The sequence below is a fragment of the Mesocricetus auratus genome, unplaced genomic scaffold (genome assembly GCF_017639785.1).
Source record: "Mesocricetus auratus isolate SY011 unplaced genomic scaffold, BCM_Maur_2.0 Super-Scaffold_100001, whole genome shotgun sequence".
NCBI lineage: Eukaryota > Metazoa > Chordata > Mammalia > Rodentia > Cricetidae > Mesocricetus > Mesocricetus auratus.
The window spans coordinates 16169236-16192354 of NW_024429187.1; the positions used below are offsets into that span (position 1 = coordinate 16169236).

Sequence of the window (23119 nt, forward strand, 5' to 3'; positions counted from 1 at the left end):
GGGGATCTTTTCCTGCTGTTTCTCACTGACATATCAGAGTAAGTTCAATAATCAAGATCAGAGTAACATCACTCTCAAGTAGTATCGTAGTAAATAATTAACCACAGTGATGTCACAAAGCACAGAAAACATTCAGACCCGTAAGAAAAGAAAAGTGTGTGCCCGTTTGTCACAGGCACTGATGGCTTGAGATACACCAAGCATTCCAGCACACAAGAATCAACCCAAGTGACCATCTTCAATTAGTGGCCCCCAGAGTGCGCAGAATACGACACCCTCCCAGCCTATTAAAACAGCACACATTTCTCCCTGTGTGTTCATCAAGCAAATACGATGTCTTTTAATTATTGAGACTTTATTAGTCTTAATATAACCCAAATTTTCATTGCTCTTTTCCAGAATTATATCAGATGATTTTATTCTTGTTTTAAAAATTGATTCACAGTTTTAATATACTTAAATGTATATTTTAATATTAACGTATTTTAATATGAATACATATTTAAGTTTGCGATTTTACATCTACACCCATTTTTTTCATGTTGTATTTTGTTTGCCTGTTTAGCTTTGAGTAAATAATATCCTTTAACTTTCCTATCCAAGGTTAAGGATGGCTTCTGTCTACATGACCACGGTTCCCTTGGGTTATTATTTGGAGAGTCACCAACCTCAGTGAGTGCACTGTGTTTGAATATGCAAAACAAACTGTTCCATGAAGCCATTGAAACTTTGGGGTGGGGTTGTCAGGGCATTTAGCGGACCCTGGCTGATGTTTAGACTCAAAACCAGGCAGTTTGTACTTGTCTGTGCCTGCCTAAGTTATGTTTAGATCCAAAATTCAAAAGAATGCTTTCGTGTAGATGAAATTCTACCAAGTACCACTAGGTGTCCTCTAGCAACAACTCCACAAGAGCGGCTGAAGCAGAGCAGACAACAGCTTTACCCCTTTATGGCTGTCCATCATTTCAGCCCTGCCAGCTAAAGAGCTGAATAACTAGCTCACTTCAGCCCTGCCAAGTGAATAACGACTACACTCCCCTGTCATTGCTAACGCACGGGAAAACTCCTTCAAAAAGAAAAAGGACACACACACACACACACACACACACACACACACACAGATGAGTGTTACCACTGGTTAAACAGTGTGGATTTGGTTCATGCTGCCACAATAACCGAGTAGATCCCATTGCCAGGGACCTGAGAGTGAAGGACACATCGGGTGGTGCAGACCCTGCCGTCCGCCCTCTCCAACGGACAGCTTTAAACCCCACCCAAGAGGGAAAAAGCAAAAGGTCCGAACTACATTAAGGATATTGGTCATTACAAAGCAGCAGTGTCATAGGAATAGCAGTGGGCGCTGAGAACAGAGACCAGTTTTAGAGCCTCACGGGAGACGCGGGGTGTTCGAAGGAGGCGGTTCACGGTGTTGGGGGGGGGAGATGCCTACAAGTCTCCAGTTCTGGTGTCTAGGAAACTGGGCTCAGTGATGCCTCCCTCCTACGATGGGAAAAGCTGAAGACGTGGAGGGGCGGGAAGACACGTGTTTACACTTTTCAGCGTGCTGGCTCCAGTGTAACAATGCACATGAAAATCATTGTAAAGAGGACTTTCAGTTGAAGGGGCCGAGGCGGAGGATTTTGTATGTGTCTCTTCTCCACCGGAGCTCCCATGAGAAACAAACAACAAAAGAGCCTAAGGGGAGACACGACCCGCCTTCCGTGGCACATGGGATAAAAAAGGCACGACCCGCAAGGCGCAAGCGTCGAGGTCCAACCGGAGAACCCGGGAGGTCTAGACAAAGCCAACAGTGGAGTGCACAGCCAGCTCAGCCCCCGGAGATGAACAGCACAGGGCATCTCCCAAGTTTACACCAGCGAGGGCCTGAAAACGCTTGGTCCACAGGGGGTGCAGGGTGGGTCAGACGTCCTTTACGGGGACCCAGGGTGACATCTCGGGAATATAGGGGGGACCACAATGGAAGGGTAAATCTCATCACGTGGATAGGCGTATCTGCCTTGGGAGATAGAAGAAGGTCAGTGCTGGGAAGTGTGTGAGATCAGAGACCTGTGCAGACAAGGGCAAGAGCCATGGAGACTGGGAAAAGTGCGGGAAAAGATGTTTTGCAACACGGTGGTTTAGCTAAGGGGAGGCCTGTGAAGGGGGTGTGGCTGTGTTTAGATGAGCACAAAGGTGGTGGCTTCCCATGTGATCCTCTGCCTCATGGCACTGTGTATTCATGAACGCGTATGCTTACAAACAGCTGCCTTCTCCTGCATGTATGTATGTAAGCGGCTGCCTGTTGGAAGATGTCATTCTGTAAAAATGTGTCTGATTGGTTTGAATAAAGCACTGTTGGCCAATAGGGAAGCAAGATAGGTGGGACTAGGAGTTGAGGAGGGTTCTGGGAAAGAGACACAGAGGGGACACCATGTAGCCCGTCAGAGGAGTAAGAGGTCCTGACCCTTTCCTCCGGTAAGAGACATACTTAGATTAACAATTATGGGTTAAATACTTAAGTCAGAGCTAGCCAGTAAGAAACCAAGCAAACGGCCAACAGCTTCATAATTAATATAGCGTCCTGTGTGTTATTTGGGGGTTCAGACAGCACAGCAGGGCCTACAGCCGCCTTCTTGTGCATGTATGTATGTTAAGGAGCTGCCTCTCATATGTGTACGTATATGTTTATAAGAAGTAGCTACCTTCTCGTTAAATACAGATAGCAACTATAAAAACCAAATGTGTGAAAATTATGCCCAAATAGGGTTTGAAAGATGGCTTAGTGAGTAAGAGCATGAGGACCTGAGTTCAAATCCCCAGTACCTATGTGGGGGGGAGGGGGAGAACTGGACACGGCCGAGTGTGCTTGTATCCTCAGCACTGGGAGCTCACTAGCCAGGTCAGTCTACCTAAATGGCAAGATGCTGGTCCAGGGAGAGTGTGTATGTGTACAGAAGACATGGGGGGGGGACAGCACTCCGCAAACGCTACAGCCAGCAGAGTATTAATCCACAAGAGACAAGAAGACAGTAGGTTGGTTCAAACTTTCAAGAGTCTAACCCTGTAGGTTGATTTTAGACATATTTAAGCACAGCACAATTTGGGGGAAAAGTTTCCTGGTGATAATTAACTCAGTCCTCTGTGCACAACAAACTTAAAACATGATTACCTCAAAACTCTTTGTAAAGTACAGGTGGCATCTTCCATAAAGATAGGTTCTCTAGGTTAACTAAAGAAAAAAAAAAGCTCTCGATGGCGTGGGGGATCTGGTGTGGCCGGATCACACAGATAGCATGGAGGTCACAGGCTATTAACCACTTCCACTCCCAGCCTCCTGGGTGGAAAACAGGTTATACATCTGTCTCTTGGAAGACGCAGTCCCATGTGTTTAAGATTCCTGGATCCTCTAGTGCTTCTCTGTGTACCAGACTTTTTCTCTTGGGCCACCAACCAGCCCCCAAATCATGACTTACTATTAGTTATGAATGCTCGGCTTCACCTTAGCTCTCATTTTATTCTGTTTCTCTGTGTCTATGGTTTGCCTTTCTTTCTTTATATCTTATTTTCCAGCTGTCTCTGTGTCTAGCTGGCTGGCAGCTGCCTGGCTTCTGGCTCTGGGCATATCCCCCCTCTTTCTCCTCATTCTCTTCTTTCTTACTCTTCTCCAACCTAGATTCCTCTTCCTATTTCTTCTCCCTGCCTGCCAGCCCTGCCTATCCCTCTCCTGCCTAGCTATTGGCCATTCAGCTTTTTTTTAGACCAATCAGGCTCCTTAGACAGGCAAGGTGAAACAGCAGCACTGTCTTTTCATAATTAAACAAATGCAGCACAAACAAATGTAACACATCTTTACACACATAAAGTAACATTCCACAATGTATCTGTGGGCACAAGGACCTGCATACCTTCCGCAGGAAGAGATCCTGACCCAAGGCAGTAAGGTGGAAAACAACACAGCAGAACTCCTGACATTCTGCTCGGGACTCTGCACCCACACACCCCTGTGTATGCAACACACACACACACACACACACACACATGCATGCACACACACACGCATGCACACACACAGAGAGAGAGAGAGAGAGTAGAGAGAGAATGCCAAAAGGAAAAAAATCAAGGCAAAATTTAAAAGTACACTCTGCCTAGAGGAAATAGAGGAATTACCCATGAAAACAGGTGATGGGAATGCTCTGCCTCAGAGAGAAGAGACCTCACGACTTCTACTTGGAGATCAAAGGATGGAGGAAGCTCGTCATCTGCCCTTGCTGCTTTGGCTGTGGGCCATCCACTCCCCCCACTCCATACCTACAGGGGAGTTTTATGCTGGCTGTCACTCAGTCAAAATGTTTTTGGAAGACACTGACCCAGAAGAAAGAGTGCCGAGTCCTGATGCTTGGACTAAGGAAGGAACCCAATCCTCAGGGAAAAAAAAAAAAACGTGTCTCTTACTTGTTCCCTTCGCTTGGGCTTCAGAACGAGGGAGGACACATTTAGAATCTCAGCCACCCAGAACCATGAGCCCACTAGTGTTTGTTTTTAAATTCAGAGACAGGGTCTTGTGATATAGCCCAGGCCGGCTTGGAACTTGCTGTCCTGACTCAGCATCCAGAGTGCCGGGATACAGCCATAACTACCACACTCCACCTGGCTTCAGGGAACTTCAGATAGAGTTGAACATTTTCAATCTCCTCTCTGTCTCTCTGTCTCTGTCTCTGTCTCTCTCTCTCTATCTCTATCTCTCTCTGTTTCTGTCTCTCTCTGGGTCTCTACTTAGCCTGAAGATTTCAGAGAATCAAATAGAACTTACTGAACTGAACTTGATAGGGGATTTCTATGTGCCCAAGGCTAGATTTTTCAGAGACTATGCCAGTAAGCCATGGCAAAGATATCAAGACATCAATTCAGAGTTGAATGTTTTTGTACATGTGACCAAACCTTTCCTTGTTTAAACAAATGCTGAGAGAACGGTCAGAAATTAATTTGACGACTAAAATGTTTCTAAGCCAAGTCAAGGAAGTTCTGGGTCTTATCCTAGGTTGTTTCTAGCAACAGATGATCATGAGCTGCACTGCTGAAGGACCTCATGGTATTAAAAGTATCCATCTCATTTTGCTCTGCCCAGGATAAATCCACTGGATTACAGGGGATGATTACTCATTCATTCATTCATTCCCCTGGATCAGTATGCAACTATATTCCACCTTGGCATCACAGGGTGGAATACCTTTGTCAGACATCCTGTCAGGCATCTGCTTAGTGTGTGTGTGTGTGTGTGTATGTGTGTGTGTGTGTGTGTGTGTGTGTAATGTAGTGTGTACCTGTTTGTAGGTTTGCACATGTATATGAAGGTGCATAGGTTAGTGGAAGACAGAGGTAAATGTTGGAAGCCTTCCTGGATCACTCTCTACCTTTATTCTCTGAGATGGGATCCTTTAGTGAATCTGGGATCACCTGGGTAGTTAGAGTGGTGTGCACTGAGCACTAAGAAGCTATCCCGTCTCTCCCTGTGCCAGTTTTCACATGGGTGCTGAGAATCCAGACTCGGGTCCTCATGCTTGTGAGCAAGCTCTTTGCTGACACAGCCATCTCCCTGGCCCTTTATTTTTTCATTTTGTTATATTTATCATCTATCATCTATCTATCATCTGTCACCTGATGGGGGAAGTCCTTCTGTATATATGTAAACAAAGCACTGTTGGCTAATAGGGAAGCAAGATAGGTGGGACTAGGAGTCTAGGAGGATTCTGGGAAATATAGTGAGGAGAGTTGTCGTCATGTGATCGCAGGGAGAGGATGCATGAGGCTGAGTCCTCGGTAAGATAAGACCTTATAAAAATATATATTAGTAGTTATGGTTAATAATCAAGTCAGAGCTGGTCAATAAAAAGCAAAGCAAATGGCTAACAGCTTCATAATTAATATAGTGTCTTGGGTGTTATTTGGGGGCTAACGTGATGATGGGACCCAGGCAGCTGTTGGGAAGACTACAGGTCACAATCATCTATCCATCTATATCTATCAATCTATCATCTTTCTCTCTCCATCTTGGTCTCTAGTTCTCTCTCCCATCTCTCTATATGAAATAAATGCTGTTTCGGAGCAATGAAGCCCAAAGCCCTTAACATGCATCGAATGTAAAGCTTTCACTATAGTTAGGTGGGGGTGGGAGTCACAGCTTGCAAGAACATTTTCAATATAAAGCTTAGTTATACTGCCTTGTTCATTTGTGGAAGATACTAAGTAGACCCCAGATATAGCCTTCATATGCGGATCAAGGCTTGTTTAACCAACTGTCCACACACCCATGCTGAGGGCTGGCCTAGGGAGGACTGACATCTTAAAATACTGGTCCGTTTCCTGTGTTGAGATGTGAATCTATGTGATAAGACTCTGTTTCTTGGCACTTAGAGCATGAGATAGAGAGCTACTTTTGCACAGATAATAACCCGGATACAAAATTGTGGCTGCCTACGATATCTCTCTGGTTTTAAGGAGTCAGGGAAGAGGGTCTCAATAGATGCTCTGTGGTCTTTTTCAGATCTTTTTTATCCTATGCTGCTTTGACCTGACTTCTATCTGAAGCCAGGGTTTATACACTACTGCAGAAAGTAAAAGTCATCTCTCTAAAAAGTGCTTCATAAGTTGCCTTTCAACCCCATCCACCTCACTCTTCTGCAGGCAAAGCCACAGGCAGGCAGAGACCACAAAACATTTGTTTCCTGAAGTCAGTAGCCTGCCAATCCTTTGTCCCCTCAATTGGGGGAGAGGAAAAACCCGCACAAAGAACAAAGATCTCTGGTCATGGATATTACACAACTGCTTTGCTCACAGAAATGAGAATTGGTTTTGACCCCAAAGACACTGAAAGCAGGGAGCTGGGTATCTGCATGTCAATAGCCACATAGCAGGGATTATTCACGATAATCAAACAGTGATAGCTGCCCAGAGGTCCATTGGTAGAATAGTATGTGAATGGACAATCTGTTGTTGGATATTGGTACACCGTGGGAAGATGTGTTGCTGTGCTTTGTGTGATAAAAAAGCTGAATGGCCAATAGCTAGGCAGGAGAGGATAGGTGGATTTCCAGCAGAGAGAGAGGAAGTCAGAGGGGTGAATCCTAAGCACTCGGGAGATGCCAACAAGACACGGAACACGTTGGTCATATAGGACAGAGGAAAGGTAACCAAGCCGTGATAGAACGTGACTTTATTAGGTTATATATAAGAGCTAGTTGGGGAAAAAAGGCCTAAGCTAAGGCCAAGCTTTCATAATTAATAGCAAGTCTCTGTGTCAATAGTTGTGAGCTGGTGGTCCCGATGAGAAAGCTTATTAGAATAAACAAAGTATACTGTGTGCAACACACACACACACACACACACACACACAGGCCTGCTCCTGATATTATGAGAAAGCTTACTAGAATAAACAAAGTGTACTGTGAGCAACACGCACACACACACACACACACACATACACGCACAGGCATACGTGTGATAGTATGTGCCTGGAGATGGAGCTAAAAGGAGCCTTGCAAGTGTGAGCATCCTATGTTCAATCATTACCACTACAAAAAAGAAAGAATAGTATTTGCCTCAAAAGGAAATGACAGTCTGTTATGCAGAGACAATGAAAAGACAAACCACAGATATGGGGGGGGGGGTGCAGAGACACAACGCAGGTATCTGAAAAGCCAAGATCCCAAACAGATGCAGAACAGTTCAAATGAAAATTTTAAAAAATCCCAATGGAAAGAACTGAGCAGGTGCCTCACCAAAGACAGACAGCTGACAACGAGAAGATGCTCTGTGTCCCAGTACAGGGACTTGGATGTTAAAACAGCAGTGAGGTATCCCTCGCCGCTCCTATCCGACCGACTGGATCCTGACAAGATTGTGGATGGGGTGTGCTCACCGTCACAGCTGGGAGTACAAAATGGTGAGGCCACCCTCCGGAGACATGGGGGCTTCTGATAAGTCAGTCTGCTCCTGCCATGTGACCTGGCTGCCATCCTGCACAGCGTCTACCCACAGCAGGATTGTTGGTGTTGATGGGGACGTTCCAGAAGCCATCTTGGTGGTAGAGGGGAGGGTCTGTTGAGATCCGATACCCACTGTGTGTTTTCCACAACTATTTATTGAGTTACTGGGATGGGTGCCCACTGGGGCACAGGATGACTGGCTTTTGGCTTGGTTTGTTTTGTTTTGGATTGGATTTTCAAGACAGGGCTCTTTCCATGTAGCCCTGGCTGTCCTGGAACTCACCCTGTAGACCAGGCTGACCTCAAATGAACTCACAGAGATCCCTCAGACTCTGCCTCCCGAGTGCTGGCACTAAAGGTTTGCACCACCACCGCTCAGACTGGCTTTAGTGTTTTGATTGGGTTGTCTGTTTGGTTATCGTAAGAACCTTTGAGTTCTTTGTATTTGGTGCTGATTTTGCGTCCAGTCTGTGTTTGATGAAGTTGCCTCGTGGCTATTGACTTTTTTTTTTAATTCTCTTAATGCTGGTGTTGGGGTTGGTGCTTGCTGTTTTGTTTAACTTTCGAATTTTAATTAAATCTACCATTTCCATTTTTCCTTTTATCCATCAAGCTTGGAAGTTATAAGCAAACCAAAGGCCGTCTGGAATGTCTTTCTGCTGCCTCGTAAGGAGCCTATAGGAGGTTTATAGTTTTGTGTTTAACATTTCATTCCTTAAAAGTGCTTCATTTTTGTTGCATTTGTCCTGACATCTAAAACTTCCCAGCCAAAACTGTTTTGGCATGGATATTCTTACTAATTATTCTTTACTGTCTTTTCTTATTTTTTAAGGATGATTTAGTCTACTTATCTGATGAGAATGAGTGCTTTTGATAGGAAAAAAAATCTACTTCCTTTCAGTTAATTGCATGATCTAAAAATAGGCTGCAGAGAGACTAAAATTAGAGTGAGCTATTGAGCTCAGAGGTCTAATAGAAACCCTTCCTGGTGAGACCATCCCACACTAGTCCTCCTTAGAAAGACTGATAGTGCTCACACCGGGCACTAGAGAGACGGCTCAGGGCTCAGGAGCCAAGGCCACTCCTGCATAGGACCTGAATTCCGTTCCCAGCACCCGCCTCAGGGGGTCACCAACACCTGTGACTCCATCGCCCCCCTCTGGCCTCTGCAGGCACTGCATCCACATGCACACACAGACACACACTCATCCACAAATAAAAATAAAATGAATGTTTTTTTTTAAAGATTATAATTTCTCAGGGCTTCGTTCCTAGTTAGGGCAGTCAAGGCTGGGCATGAAAGGAAGGTGTAGGCAGCAGACCGGTACCAAAGGCCGTAACAACAGGATGACACCCGGAGCACTGCAGAAACATGGGTGGGTTTTTTTTCTCCATTGTATTACATTCGATTTCCTAGACTTTCTAAATAAATTGTGAATCCTTGCAGATAAATCATTTGTGGTATATATATACAAAATAGAATATTAGTCAACCATAGGAAGAGAGAGATCCCGGCTGTGCCTCACCATGGGTGAAATTGCTCATCGTGATGATTGACACATGCAAAGAATACAGGGGGCTTTGATCACGACGATGCAAGCAGCGAACGCGCCTGGGATGCTATACACACGACACACGCAAGTGCCGGCTTAGCCGAAACAAAATAACACGGAAAAACGCTAAATATAGCAAATCAGTTAAAGGCAAGGCTGGATACATAAATCAGGCGATTGCATAAAGTGAGCTGGCGCACATCTGTGCTCCACACCATCAGCCAGACAAGGAGAAACACAATGTGACCTTCTGACATCCAGAAGGACCTGGGGCTTTATTAAGTAATCCTGGAAGCCCATCAGCGGAGATAAGATCTGTAGCTACTGACTATCATGTGTCTGTTATCAGTGGACATGCTACAGGCATACTGCAGCCCTTCTCAGCTGACCATGAGATCACGTCTGATTGGGAAGTCCTGTGTATATGTCAATAAAGCACTGTTGGCCAATAGGGAAGCAAGATAGGTAGGACTAGGAGTGGAGGAGGACTCTGGGTAGGAGAGACACAGAGAGTCACAATGTAGCCGCCATAGGGGTTAGAAGCCCAGACCTTTTCTCCGGTAAGAGAAATACTTAGATGGGTTAAATACTTAAGTCAGAGCTAGCCAGCAAGAAACAAACAAACAGCCAATACCTTCATAATTAATACAGCATCTTTGTGTGTTATTTGGGGACTACACGCGGCAGAGTCCAGGCAACTGGTGGGGAAAAACCAAAACGGCTGCCAAGGAAAAGGCTTCTCTCAACACACGTCAGCCGTACACCGATGCTCATTGAAATCAGAATGGGTTGCAGTATGGCCAGGGCTTCTTCTGCAGAAAACAACTGAATTCATTTTACCATTTTCACTCTGTTAAGGTGTGCCCGGCCACCACTATGGCTGATGAAAAGGGAAAACACTTGCTGCTTCCTGACCCAACCCCTGAAATTCCCTCCATCGTCCATAGGAAAAGATGGCAGTCCTTTAGCCCAGTGCCAACCACCCTCTGCAGGTGCCTGTGTAACACCCAATGGCTCCTACCCCCCCCCACTCCCTACTCCACCCCCCGCCCTCACACCGCAGTGTTAGAGTGGCCTGTCAGTCCTCACACGTCCTTCAAAATCTCTCATTTCTGGAAGCACACACACTGCTTTCATGTCTTCGTGAACTGTTCTTAACCTCACACCTTGCCAAAGCTTCAATCCTTCAGACACACACTCCCTACTCAGTACCAACAGGGCTCCGTTCAGCAAGCCCTCCTGGGCATCGTGCCTTTGTCCTGCGATGTGTGTTGGATGCACCAGCTAGCTGTGGCAGGGAAGCTAGATCACGGCTTCGCATACATTATCATTCCAATGCCACCGCCCCTGCAGGACTCCCCGTAGCTTCTTTGAAGGCAGAATGGACCTGTCTTCCTAGACAGACACTGGATAATGGAGAGAGCGGTCTCCCAGCCTGCCCTTGTGTGGTTCTTTGCTACCATTTGCCAGTCTAAATGCTTTTGAGTCGCTGATGCTAAAGAATCCAGGGTGTACCATAAGGAGAACCTCGTGTCTCTATATGCCACCCGAGCCTAGCTGGGGCCTGCAGTTCTTGGTGTGTCACCAAGGCCCCTGTGTGGTTCTGTTGTAGATGGGACGGATCTTGAAAAGCATGGCGTAAAGTTTATCAATTTGAGTTGGTGGTCTCTGAATGGGATGAGACTGGGCAGTGGTCTCATGTGGAATCTTTGCCTACGACTTGTTGGAGGACTGTGAACTGAAAAACGCTGTGCTATTTCACGTTGTGAAATACCTAGAGATAAATGCCCACACAGCAGGCTTCCTGCTATCCAGCAAGGCAGAGAACTAAAGACAGAGCAACTGTGTTTTCTAATACACAGGGTCCTCATCACCACCCCACCCCCTGCCTCCATTTGTCCTCAGAAAAAAAGTACGACAATGCCACCTACTCCCTTTTGCAAAGTGAACCCTATCCCTCTCATTTATCCATTGACCTTAACAAGTGACTTGTTTCCATGTGTACGCTTTTTTAGGCGGAAGACTACCTGTCTTAGAACTGCTTTGATAACTCAAAGAGAAAGGCAGGAAAGCCATCGTGTGGAGGAAAGCCCTGCCATTTTAGTTTCTTCGTAGATATGGAGGCAATCCCCTCTACCGGCATGCACTCAGCTGATTTGAATATTGATTTATCCATTCTCATGCATCTATCACTTGCTGGAGGATAGACAGGAAGGCTTGTTGACAAGGACCTTGATTAAATAAGCTCCTGAGATCATTGATTTGGTTGGCAACTCAAGCCTGGTGAATGAAGTGGATGTTTAGAACTCCAGGGTTTACTCATTTTCCTTTCTGCTCTTCTGAGGTGGAAGGCGGCCTTCCAGCACGACATGGTGGACCCGCGTGACGGGAAAGTTGTGGACTCAGCCTCGGCACCCATCAGCTGACAAGCAGATAAAGAAAACCTGCTATAGGTACACATTGGAGTCCTATTCAGCCATAAGGAAGGACAAATTTGCCATTGATGGGGAAGTGGATGGGACTCAAGGTGATTACGCTAAAGTAAAACAAGGCACACTCACAAAGATGGGCATTGTGTGTTTTCGCTCATATGTAAAGTTTAGGGAGAGGAAAAAAAAGAAACAAAACCTAATAAAATTGCCAAGGGTGTGGAAAGAAGAGGAAGGGAGGGGGTAAGGATGAGAGAGGATAATGTGGGACGGCTGTGATCAAGTGTCTGTGTGTGTGATGTCATGACAAAGCCAGTTATTCTGTAGTGTTAATGTATGCTAACAAAAATAATTAGAACAAAGATATGGATAGGTGTCTCGGTTTTAGTAAAGTTCTTTTGTAGCACACATTCTAATCAATATTAATAATAAAAAATAAAGACTCAGAGTCAGATGTTGGGGTTAATGCTGAAGATCAGAGAAGCAAAGCAGCCAGCCTCTAACGAGTTCTCCCTTATACCAGTGCTCAGACCAAAGGGGTGATCCTCTCCTCGGAGTGACTGCATCCTCAGACTGCTTAGACTGTGCTGCTCCTCAGACTGCATCTCTCTCTCTCGTCTCCCCCTGCCTTATATTCCTCTCTCTGTCCAGCCATATCACTCCAGTCTCCACCTCCCTAGTGCTGGGATTAAAGTCCTGGGACTTCCCAAGTGCTGGAATCACCTTTGTGTGAGCTCTGTTTCTCTTTTATACAGATTCAATTTTGTGTAGCCCAGAGTGGCCTTGAACTCACAGAGGAACATCTGTCTCTGTCTTTCAAGTGTTGGGATTAAAGGTGTGTGTCACCACTGCCTGACCTCTATGGCTAACTAGTGTGGCTAGCTCTGTGCTCTGATCCTCAAGCAAGCCAAGTTAGATCATAAACAAAATATCACAACAGTTCCCCCTTTCATTGTTAAAAAACAATTAGAATTTGTGCTACAGTGATTGTCAAGCATAAGGACCTGAGTTCAGATTCCTAGCACCCACATAAAAATTTAGGGGTGCTGGACATGCCCATAACCCTGGTGCCTTAGATAAATAGAAAGGAAGATTCCTGGGGTTCTCTGTCCAGAGAGTCTAGCCGAATTGGTGAGATCTAGGGTCAATGAGATACCCTGACTCAAAAAATAAGATGGATCCCTCTCTGCCCCATTCCACAGGCCACCCAGCTTCTCTGGGATCTCACTTGCCTATGCTGCCAGGTAAGACACACTCTTACCCACCCCATAAGCTCCACACCTTGTTGCCCAGCCTCTGGTTGCCCAGAGATGACTCAAAGTAAGGCATTCGGGCATGGAGAACTACTAGAAGGTGGCAAAGGAGGAGACCACCCAGGGGCGTGTTGATCCCTGGACAATAACTTCTAGAGCAGACAGTTGCTGATGCTTAGAAGACAACTAGGGATAGAACTCGCAGGCATCAATACCAGTCCCAAGAGGAAGACACTGTCTCAGATCTCTTAGAACTTAGTTCTCTCTGGAACATTGTATACATTGTATGCATTGTATACATTGTATATACCACCACAGAAAGAAGAAAAGTGATTTGACCAAGAAGGAAGACTTCTAACAAACACCTTCAATTATTCAAGTCCCAATTAAGAAACAAAATTGACATGGAAACCCAGGACATCTTCTCTCAAGAGTCTGAATGAAATAAGGAAACCAATCCAAGGCATGAGAATAGAGTCTGATAAAAAGGCAGAATTGCTGAAGGAAACCCAACCTAGAATGATAAAGGAAATGAAAAACTCAGTAAGCCCAATAAAACCTCAATGGATACTGCCACTCATAAATGGATCACATGAAAGAAAAAGCAGAATTGGATCAGTCAGTAAAGCTTAGTGATAAATTAGAGAAATATGAAGAAATATGGATAGAACAAAGGAAAACTTTGCGACACAATGAAAAGATTTAACCTTCAAGTTATGGGTTTTGTAAAAAGAGAAGAGTGCCATAGTGAAGGCATTGAGAATATTTTCAATAACCTCATGGAAGAAAACTTCCCAAACATAGTGAAAGAGATCCCTACCCTGATACAGGAAGTATACAGAACTAGCTGACAGTACCAGAAGAGTAACTACAGCTACAAATACTAAAAACATAAAGAAGGGATATTGAAAGCTGTAAGAGACAAAGCTGAAGCCGCTTATAAAGACAGAACAATTAGAATAGCAGCAGATTGCTTAATAGAGGTTTTTAAATCCAGGAGAGCCTGGAAAAGTTCCACTTTTATATGAATTAAAGGATTGCCAAATCCTTATCTAAGGTAATCAAAATAGAAAGAGAGGAGGCACAGATTAATAAAATTAGACTTGAAAAAGAAGACATCACAACAAATCCCAATGAAATTCAGAAAATCATTAAGGAAACTTTGAAAATCTTCATTTCACTAAATTGGAAAATCCAAAGAAATGCATGACTTTCTAGATACATACAACATGCCAAAATTAAACTTGGAATAAATTAATGGTTTCAATAGATTCATAATGGCAACAAAACTGAAGAATTAATTAAAATAATCCAAGGACCAGATTGACTCACTACAGGTTCTACCAGAACTTCAAAGAGGAACTAGCATTATATCGTTGAAATCATTCTGTGAAATAGCAAAGGAATAAATTCTTTTCATGAAAGCCAGTCTTACTCTGCTAAGAAAACCAGATAAAGAAAAGCAGCAGCAACAACAACAAAACAGAAGAAACTAAAGCAGAGACTTCAGAAACTAGTATAGAGGGTCCTCAAAAACTCAAAACACGTCTTCCAGCTGTACCATTCTTGTGCTACACACACAAAAACCTTTACACATACACAAACCTTTACATATACATGAAAACCTTGCATTCATGTTCACTGCTGCTCCATTCACAATAGAGAGGAAATGGAATCCACCTAGATGTCCACTGACTGACGGGGCTGATAAGGGAAATGTGGGAAATACACACAATGGAACACTGCTCAGCTGTAGAGAGAAACAAAACCATAGCATTGACTGGTGTGAACGGATGAAACTGAAAAAAAATAATTTATACTGAGTGAGGTCACTCAGGCTCAGAAAAAAAAAACAAGCCTCATGTGTTCTCTCCTATGCAGACCCTGCCTTCAGGCTTTCGTGTGTTTAACTTGAAGCAGATATGAGGTTCAGGTCACTGGAAACAGGGCATTGAGGGCAGATGCACCGAGGGAGGGGAGACAGCAGGGTACAGGTGACATGAAAGCAGAGAGGGGGCTCCTGGGGGCAGAAAGATTCAACATGGAATGGGTCAGGCATGAGGAAGTGGGACTGTAGAAGGATTAACGGAACTGAAGTGTATGAAGACACTGCACAGAAACTGATAATCCTGCAACCCTGGTAAAAGATACAGTCAGAGGGGATAGTAGAATAGAGAGGATTGAAATCGTGGGGGGAATGTTCTGTGTTAAAGGTCTAAGTGGGACTAAGTGGGTGACAGGAAACAGCAGAGTAAGAGGCTGACTGAAGCCAAGGATTATGAAGAAGCTTTAAGTGGTACATCCACTCGTTCGTAAGCCAGCAAACATGTGTGGAGTTTGAACAGAATTCCCTTCCTTGGGTGAATAATACTGTCCCTATAAAACACAGGTTTCTAAATGAGAATCTCACTACCAGGCGTGGGTTCTTCTCCATGAGGTATGAACCTATAGGTCAGAGAGGCTTTAGAGGCACCCGGAAGAATTTCAAGATGTTGCTATTCCAATGTGGATAGTAGAGGGACCCTGAGGAGCCACCCTTGGTGAAGGAGCATCCAAAGTGAGTGGATAGCCCCTAAGGGAGTGAGAGCCATGCTTCTTTGGGGGACATTGCTTCTTCTAGGCTGCTCGTGCCCAAGTGGATAGCTCCCATGCCCATGCAATTTAGGGACAGTGTTGTTAGTACTCAGTGTTGTTAATAACCAGAACTAAGGAGAATGTAAAGTTGTGAGGATGGCTGCATAGAGGCAGAAATGAGAGTTGCAAAGAGGCAGGGGTGGATAGACATAGTAAAAAATAATGCAAAAAATAATGCATGGGATTTCAAAGAATCAATTCTATTTCAATAATATTAATATGGTGGAAGGTGGATCATGATGGAGGAAAATAGTGTCTACCACTGTCCTCCAAAGGGTATGTATACATGTGTATATGTGTACATGCATGCATGTTCTCATGTTCTCTCTCTCTCTCTCTCTCACACACACACACACACACACACACACACACACACACACGCACGCACGCACGCACACACATACACAAATACCATACAGTTTTCTTGGGTCTGAGGTCTGATATCTAGCACTCAGTGACCTCACAATGAATGAAAGGGGCAATCTTGTTGTCACGTGTTTCCATTGTTCATTTCTTTACAGTGAAATTGCAGTCAAATGTATTGAAAGAAAACATTTTTGACCTGATTTTCAAATAAACTGAGTTTTTAATTAATTGTTCTATTAGATCTGTTTTATCTCTTATGAGTAAAAAGTTCTTATATCATTTCGAAGAGATCAGGTATTTCAAACCTTGAAAGGAGAAAAGTAGCTTCACTTAATTTCACTTCTCTCACACACACACACACACAAGAGAGAGAGAGAGAGAGAGAGAGAGAGAGAGGTGCAAACCCACAGATACAATTCACAGAGAAAGAGAGACATGCGCACACTCACAGATATATTCTATATTCACACACGCAAAGATGTGCATACACACAGAAAGACACACACAGAGATATTTTCATACACATAAAACACAAGCACACACTCACAGATTCAGTCACATACACACACAGAAAGACATGCACACACTCATAGATACATTCACACACACAAAGAGATATGCATAAACACACAGAAAGATAAGTGCACACTCACAGTTACAATTCACACACAGAGAGAGATGCGTACATTCACAGATACACAGAGATGTGCATACACACACAGAAAGACACACACAGATACATTCACATGCACACGCGGAGAGATGTGCGTACAAACAGATACATTCAGAGACATAGATGCATACACAGACACATGGATGCATTAACACACACTTGTTTCAAGTCATGAATACCACCATCCTTCCCCACCACTGATTTTGAATCCTGTGTTGTTCTCAACATGGTTTATCAATTAATCTTTTCAGTTATTTCAGCCAGGAAAGCCAACACTGTCTATTTGCCAAGACTGAAGCAAGAATCATTGACAGATATATAAAAGGGTATGAGGAAGGGTAGATGCTGGGCTGCATACCTTCAGGGGACAGGCCTGGGGGTGGAGGCTGAACAGATGATCTTCAGAGTGTGCAACTGGGTGGAGGTTAGACCAAATACCTTCAGCAGTTGGGTAGAGGCTGGACCTCTCACCTTTCAGGGAATTTGGCTGGATGGAGGTTGGACAGTTTGCCTTCAGAAAACGGAGGCTGTGATGGAGGCTAGACTTCAACCTTCAGGAGCAGGGTTGAACTGCAACCTTCAGGGCCTGGGATAGAGTCCTGAGACCCTCAGGCAATGGGCCTGGTGGATTTGGAATTGGGTGCCCTCATGACACACAACAGGGGTCATCGAGCGGGAGCTAATCTCGTTCACCTGAAAGCTGTGGTGTCTTCAGAAATCAGTTTTCGCCCACCAGTTCAGATGACACGACAACAGGGCACTGTGGGAGACCAAACAGCCCCATCAATAACAGACAGCGAGCAGTACAGGCAGTATAAACAGCCCTTCTCCATGTAAAGATGACTTGAAAATGAGGGTAGAGCTGTCTGCGTGGAATTCCTTGTGTGCGGAAGGCAGTCCCATCTAGGCTTAGACGTGGAGTCCATTTGCGGGGCCATGGAGATGGCCCAAGCAGTAACGGCACTTGTCACCCAAGCCTGACAACCCGAGTTTGAGCCTCCTCAGAACCCACGTGGTCTTAGAAATAGAGAGCCGACCCCTACAAGTTGCCCTCTGATCCCCACACGCACTCATGCACACGCCTGAGCACACATGATAGATAAATGTTAAAAAAGTCTGTCTGTGCTGTCTTGAAAACGAACGCATATACTATGGAGATGGACTGACGCAGCTGAGGCAGATTTAAGGAGCCACTCGGAAGCCTAGAGAGAGGCTTGGAGGTGAGGAGGCTGGCCCACACTGTAGAAGTAAAAGGAAAGAAATGGGCAGGACCATACAGAGGCAATGCATTCTGGGGACATAGATAATTCCCGGGGAGAGATAGAAACCTGAATGACGGAGTAAGAACGGATCCTGTGGACAGCAGGTGGGAGGAGCCGGGGGACGTGGAGAATGTGAGACGTTGTGTTAGTTGCTTTTCTGTTCCTGTAGAATAAAAATGCCATGACTCAAAGTGACAAAGGAAGGAAGAGTGTATTCGAGCCTGCGGTTTCAAAGGGATGAGTCCATCATGGCCCGGAGGCATGGTGGCCAAAACAGGAAGCTGAGAGTTCACATCAAGATCTCCAGCTCAGGGTGATTTGGGCATTCTCCTTTGGGTCTATCGGTTTTAGTTTTGTTTTTTGTTTTGAATATGCTATAATTTTCCCCAAACACAATCTCCATGTTGTTAGGTCATCTTCAAGCACCTGCCATATTATCATCTGTTGCCCTCTCTCTCTCTTCCTGAGAACTTTCCTCAATCTGAGGTCGGCAGTGTGACAAAGATGCATGAAGAAAGCAATTTAAGGACGCAGGCCTTATTTTTGGCTCATAGATTAAGGGATTCAGTCTACCACATTGGGGAACTCGTAGCTACAGGAGCATGAAGTAGACGTGTCCTTGAGTCTACATTTGATTGATAAGCCAGTGAGTGAAGTGCTTCCTGTACTCTGTGAGGTAACTAATATATTAATTAAACTCTAGGAGGGCATAACGGACGCTCTCCCACTAGAATGTAAGGGACAACTTACTTCTAGCTCTTATCCCATTACGCAGAGAACATTCCTGTGGACTTGAGCCAGTAGCACAAAGGCTCCGACATCACCTCCAGGCAGACAGTGCCAGCACTGAATATGAGAACAACCTGTTGGCATCTGCTGGGGAACTGTCTGACGTGTGGGGAACCACATGAACTTCCCACACCATTATCAGACACGTTGTGTGAAAACATGAAAAACAGTGGATTTTTTTCTGTTAGTATACCCCCTTCTACATTTTGTAATGGTTTTCCTGAAATTTAGGGCATATTTTCCAAACTTCACATCCATGTTCAAACAACACACACTAATACACAGATGGTGTGAAATTTATAATGATAAAATAGTCTCTTCCACTTATTTATTTTGATTTCATTTTATATTCCCATTACAGTACTACCTCCTGCCCCTCCTACTGCCCCTCCTAACCCCCCTCCCTGCCTTCTCCCAGTCCACCCCCCATCCACTTCTACCGAAGGGCTCTCATGGGGAGCCAGCATAGCTTGGACCATTAAGTCCATGAAGGAACAAGCCCCTCCTCGCTGCATTAAAGCTGAGCATGGAACCCCACCATAGGGAATGGGCCCCAACAAGCCAGCTCATACACTAGGGATAGATCCTGTCAGGGGCCTCTCAGATAGACTCACTGTCTCCCACATGTAGAAGGCCTAGCTAGGTCCCATGGAGGTTCCACAGTGGTCGGTCTAGAGTTCATGAGTTCCCATGAGCTTGGTTCAGCTGTCTCTGTAGAATTCCCTTTCATGATCTTGACCTCCCTTGCTCATGTGTTCCCTCCTCCCTCTCTTCAGCTGGATTCCCAGAGCTCAGCCTGATGCTTGGTTGTGGATCTCTTCTGCATCTGGGTTCATCAATTACTGGAGGAAGTCTCTATGATGATAGTTGGGGCATTCACCAATCTGATTACAGGGGAGGTCCAGTTCAGGCACCCTCCCCACAGTTGCTTGGAATCTTAGCTGGGATCATCCTTGTGGATTCCTGAGAATTTCCCTAGCACCAGGTTTCTCCCTAACGCTATAAAGACTCGCTCTATCAAGATATCTCTTTCATTGCTCTCCCACTCCATCCCTCCCCCAACTTGGTCATCCCCTTCCCTCATGTTCTCCCTCCCTTTTACTGCCCCCTCACCCCCAATTTACCCAGGAGATCTTATCTAATTCCCATTTCCAGGGCAATCCATGCATTCCTCTTAGAATCCTCCTTGGTACCTAGCTTCTCTGTGGCTGTGGATTGTAGTCTGGTTGTCCTTTGCGTAACATCTAGTATCCACTTATGAGTGAGTACATACTGTGTTTGTCTTTCTGAGTATGGGTTACCTCACTCGGTATGTTTTTTTTTCTAGTTCCATCCATTTGCCTGCAAATTTCATGATGCCATTGTTTTTTTACAGCTGAGTAATACTCCATTGTGTAAATATGTCACCTTTTATTTATCCCTTCCTTAGTTAAGGGGCATCCAGGTTGATTCTAGATTCTGGCTATTACAAATAATGCTGATATGAACATAGCTGAGCAAATGTCCTTGTGGCATGATTGAGCATTCTTTGGGTATATGCCCAAGAGGAGTAATGCTGGGTTTTGAGGTAGATTGATTCCCAATTTTCTGAGAAAATCACCATACTGATTTCCAAAGTAGATATACAAGTTTTCACTCCCACCAGCAGTAGAGGAGTATTCCCCTTACTTCACATCCTTTCCAACATGAGCTGTCCTCAGTATTTTTTATCTTAGCCATTTTGACAGGAGTAAGATCTCATAATTGTTTTAACTTACATTTCCCTGATGGCTAAAGATGTAGAGCTCTTTCATAATTGTCTGTCAGCCATTTTAGACTCCTCAATTGAGAATTCTTTATTTAGTTCTATACCCTCACTTTTTAATTGTATCATTTGGTGTTTTTAAGACTAGATTCTTGAGTTCTTTGTAGATTTTGGAGATCAGCCCTCTGTCAGATGTGGGGTTAGTGAGTATCTTTTCCCATTCTGTGGACTGCCTTTTTGTCTTGTTGACTGTGTCCTTCGCCTTACAGAAGCTTCTTAGTTTCAGGAGGTCCCATTTATTAATTGTTGATGTCAGTGTTTGTGCTACTGGTGTTATGTTCAGGAAGTGATCTCCTGTACCACTTTGTTGAAGGGTATCTCCCACTTTCTCTTCTAAGAGTTTCAATGTAGCTGGATTTATGTTGAGGTCTTTGATCACTTTGGACTTAAGTTTTGTGCAAGGCGATAGACATGGATCTATCTGCAGTCTTCTGCATGCCAATATCCAGTTATGCCAGCACCATTTGTTGAAGATGCTTTCTTTTTTCCGTTGTATAATTTTAGCTTCTTTGTCAAAAATAAGTGTGTGGGTTAAAATAGATTCCACTGGTCTATCTGCCTATTTTTGTGCAAATACCAAGCTGTTTTCAGGATTATACCTCTATAATAGAGCTTGAAGTCAGGGATGGTGATACCTGCTGAAGTTCCTTTATTGTAGAGGGTTGTTTTGGCTATCGTGGGTCTTTTGTTTGTCCATATAAAGTTGATTATTGTTCCTTCAATGTCTGTGAAGAATTGTGCCAGTAATTTGATAGGGATCACATTGAATCTGTAGATTGCTTTTGGCAAGATTGCCATTTTATTATGTTGATCCTACCAATCCAAGAGCATAGGAGATCTTTCCATTTTCTGGAGTCTTCTTTGATTTCTTTCTTTAGAGACTCAAAGTTCTTTATATACAGGTCTTTCACTTCTTTGGTTAATGTTATCCGCAGATATTTGATGGTGTTTATGGCTTATTGTAAAGGGTGATGTTTCTCTGATTTCTTTCTCACCCTATTTATCATCTGTATATGATAGGGCTACTGATTTTTTGAATTAACCTTGTATACTGCCACTTTGCTGAAGGTGTTTATCAACTGTAGGACTTCCCTTGAGGATTTTTTCAGGTAAATTATGTAAACCATCATATCACTTGCAAATAGTGAAAGGTTAACTTCTTCTTTTCCAATTTGTATCCCCTTGATCTCCTTTTGTTGTCTTATTGCTCTAGCTAGAACTTCAAGTACAATATTGAAGAGATATGGACAGAGTGGACAGCCTTGTCTTGTTCCTTATTTTAGAGGAATTGCGTTGAGTATCTCTCCATTTAGTTTTATGTTAGCTGTTGGTTTATTGTATATTGCTTTTATTAAGTTCAGGTATGTTCCTGTTATCCCTGATCTCTCTAAGACCTTTAAAGGGGTGTTGGATTTTGTCAGAGGCTTTTTCAGCATCTAGTGAGATGATCATGTGGTTTTTCCTTTGCAGTTTGTTTATGTGGTGGATTACATTGATAGATTTTTGTATGTTGAACCATCTGTGTATCCCTGGGATGAAGCCTACTTGATCATAGTGGATGATTTTTCTGATGTGTTCTTGGATCTGATTTGCTAGTATTTTGTTGAGTATTTTTGCATCAATGTTCATGAGGGAAATTGGTCTGTAGTTCTCTTTCTCAGTTGTGTCTTTGTGTGGCTTGGGTACCAAGGTAATTGTAGCCTCGTAAAAAGAGGTTACACTTTGAGGAGTATTGGAATTAGCTCTTATTTGAATTTCTGGTAAAATTCTGCACTGAAGCCATCTGGGCCTGGGCTTTTTTTGGTTGGGATACTTTTGATGACTTCTTTGATTTTATGAAGGGTTATAGGTCTGTTTAGATTGTTTATCTGTTCTTGATTTAGTTTTGGCAAGTGATATCTATCCAGAAAATTGTCCATTTCCTTTAAATTTTCCAGTTTTGTGGAGTACAGGTTTTCAAAGTAGGCCCTGATGATTCTCTGGATTTTCTCAGTGTCTGTTTTTTTTGTTTTGTTTTGTTTTGTTTTGTTTTGTTTTGTTTTTTTGGTTTTTCAAGACAGGGTTTCTCTGTGGCTTTGGAGGCTGTCCTGGAACTAGCTCTTGTAGACCAGGCTGGCCTCGAACTCACAGAGATCCGCCTGCCTCTGCTTCCCAAGTGCTGGGATTAAAGGCGTGCGCCACCAACACCCGGCACTCAGTGTCTGTTGTTATGTCCCCCTTTTCATTTCTGATTTTGTTAATTAGCGTGCTCTCTCTCTGCCTTTTGGTTAGTTTGGACAAAGGTTTGTCTATCTTGTTGATTTTCTTAAAGAACCAACTGTTTGTTTCATTAATTCTTTGCAATGTTTTCCTGGTTTTTACTTGATTGATTTCA

General features: G+C 44.0%; 1 long non-coding RNA gene across 1 annotated transcript in view; it reads left to right on the plus strand.

The window, feature by feature from the left end:
• The first annotated feature begins 2436 nt into the window (after positions 1-2436).
• LOC121139713 overlaps positions 2437-23119 on the plus strand; it is a 32232-nt gene continuing 11549 nt past the window's right edge. The window contains exons 1-3 of the long non-coding RNA XR_005876630.1: positions 2437-2475; positions 11880-11988; positions 13167-13208. This is a non-coding gene — a long non-coding RNA (uncharacterized LOC121139713). The remainder of the gene's footprint in view (positions 2476-11879; positions 11989-13166; positions 13209-23119) is intronic.